This window comes from Manis pentadactyla, chromosome 7, assembly GCF_030020395.1.
Source record: "Manis pentadactyla isolate mManPen7 chromosome 7, mManPen7.hap1, whole genome shotgun sequence".
Taxonomy (NCBI): Eukaryota; Metazoa; Chordata; class Mammalia; order Pholidota; family Manidae; genus Manis; species Manis pentadactyla.
The window spans coordinates 99677800-99680330 of record NC_080025.1 but is presented as its reverse complement, the minus strand read 5'-3'; positions in this window follow the sequence as shown (position 1 = coordinate 99680330).

Sequence of the window (2531 nt, the reverse complement as noted above, 5' to 3'; positions counted from 1 at the left end):
CAATGGGCACGGTGCCTGGGGCCCAGGAGAAGCGGAGGAGGAGTCACCTGCGCGCCTGGCAGCTCCGCGGGCCCGCCCTGCGGCTGGGCCCCGCCCAGGGCCGCGGGCGCCACCGCCGAAGGCACGCCCACGACAGCCCCTGGCCTGCGCCCGTGGGAGGGGCCCGCACGGGGCGGATTTCCCGGGGCTCCCCAGCGCAAAGCATTTTACTGGGGGCAACGCAAAGCTTTCTGTGAGCAGTAGTTGTTCTGGGAGCAAAGTGACCCCCACCCCGAGACCGGTGGTCTGTCAGTCGTAGTTGAACGCGTGGAGTAGGAGAAGAGATCGGGTAAAGGTGGGTGGGAAGGCATCGAAAGTGTAGACTAGGGGAAAATCTGAGGCACTGAGCGGCGTGCAAAGGGCTTTTACCGATGTGAGAGCCCTGGGCTGGCGCTGTGGGTTCAGGAGTCTAACCCTTGGGCTCAGATCTTAGACCCCTGATCTTCCAGGCCTGTGACCTTGAATAAGTTACTTAACTTCTCGGTGCCTCAGCCTCTTATCTGTAAAATGGGAATAATAGTACCTGCCCAATAGGGATGTGGTGAGGTCAGATGAACTATTAAAGCCCCAGAGTTCGACATAAAGATTACACAGCTTCCACATATAAATCAAGTTTAAAAATCAAATGAATATTCATATTTGAACTGACTGTGTATAGTTCATAATGCATGAACAAAACCGAAAGCTTCTGTGATGACTGCCTTTGCACTGTTCACCATGTAACTTATTCACTATGTAAGAATTTGTACTCCATGTAAGAATTTGTTCGTTATGCATCAGAAGATTGGAGACTGACGAAAATTAGGCTTGGGGTGGATTAATGATTGTGCATTGAGTATTGACCCCCCCTATACAGAAATTTATTGTGGTTAACAACTATTTGATCAATAAATATGAGAGATGCCCTCACCAAAAAATATATATATATATATATCCATATATATATAGATATAGATATAGATATAGATATATATAAACACACTTCGAATTGTAAAATAAATAAGTAACCGGGAGGTAATGTATAGCATAAGGAATATAGTCAAAATACTGTTAACAACTTGGTATGGTGATAGCTGGTACCTAGAATTATCATGTATATAAATGTTGAATCACTGTGTTGTACACCTGAAACTAATGTAATGTAATACTGTTGTCAACTACCCTTCAATTAAAAAAAAAAAAAAAAAAGATTACACAGCTGCCACTGGGATCAAACGCACTTCCCCCAAATCCCAGTCGTGTCCTCCGCCCTCCACCCCGCCCCTCCCAGGCCCTGTGCTTCAGCCTCACTGTTCCTTGGGGATGCCCTGCACTGTGCTAGGTTTTCCCTCACGGTCTCTGCTTCTGAAATGAGTTAAGAGCATAAGCCCTAGAGTTAAAGCCTTTATGAGTTCAAACCTCCCCCCAACACTCTCCTTACTAATCTGGACCTTGGACAAACTGCTTACTCTCTCTATGCCTCAGTTTCCTCACTGTAAAATGGGACTGATAATAGCACCTCCGCAGCAGATCTGGTGTAAGTCCCAAATAAGACGCATGTAAACCACCAACCACAGTACTTGGTAGGTAAGAAATGCTCTTGAGTGTTACCTATTATTTGCAGTACCCATTCTCCAAGGCATAACTCCAAAGATACAACCTCTGAGTTTTCACCATTTGGAATTTATCTCTTCCCCCATCTGTCTCCCACACTGCTTTCTCCGTAAGCCAACATTGCAACACTTGGCACGTTGGCGCTTTATATTACAATTGAGGATTGGTCTGATTTGCCCATTGTAAATTCTTGAGTGCAAAAAAACCTGTTTGACTCACCTTTGTGCCCACATTGTACTCAGCACTGGGCCTTGCAAATACAGGTTTTACTAACCTTCACTCCCTTCCTGAGTGGGAAAGAAGAAGGGGATACCCAACTGAGGGTTGGCAGTTGTGTAAGAAGTCGAACAAGACTTGTTTTTAAAGGCCCCTTCCTCCACCTGGTTTTCTCTCTCCTGGAGCTAGTGTGATAACTCTACACTAGGTTTCAGTTTTCCCAGTGACAGCCAGGGGAGCAGAGGCAGATTTTGTAGAGTTGCTTCTGCTCTAAACCTTGGAGATGGGATTAGCCTGTGGTGAAGAGGCTGGCAGAGAGATGCTCGCCAGATTACTGAGATTTGGGGCGGAAGCCCTGTTCATCACGCTGAGACCCTTGATAGGGGGGTTTGGCTTCTGTGCTCCCTTAATGGTCTGCTGAATTCAGGTTTATACTGAGGACCTACTAATTGCCTGTGTTAGAGCATGTGAAGGATATGAAATGGGATCCTTTTTGCTCAGTAGGTTTATGATTTCATTAGGGAGATTAGATACAGATGCATGAAACACTTAGGCAACAAGGGAAAGAAGGCACTCAAATGCCAACATGTTGAGGAGATGTAAATGCCTGGAAAGGAAGTGCTGTAAGCCAGGTGAGGACAGAGAGGCACCTCTTCAAGGTGGTATCTTCCAGAATCTTGCAC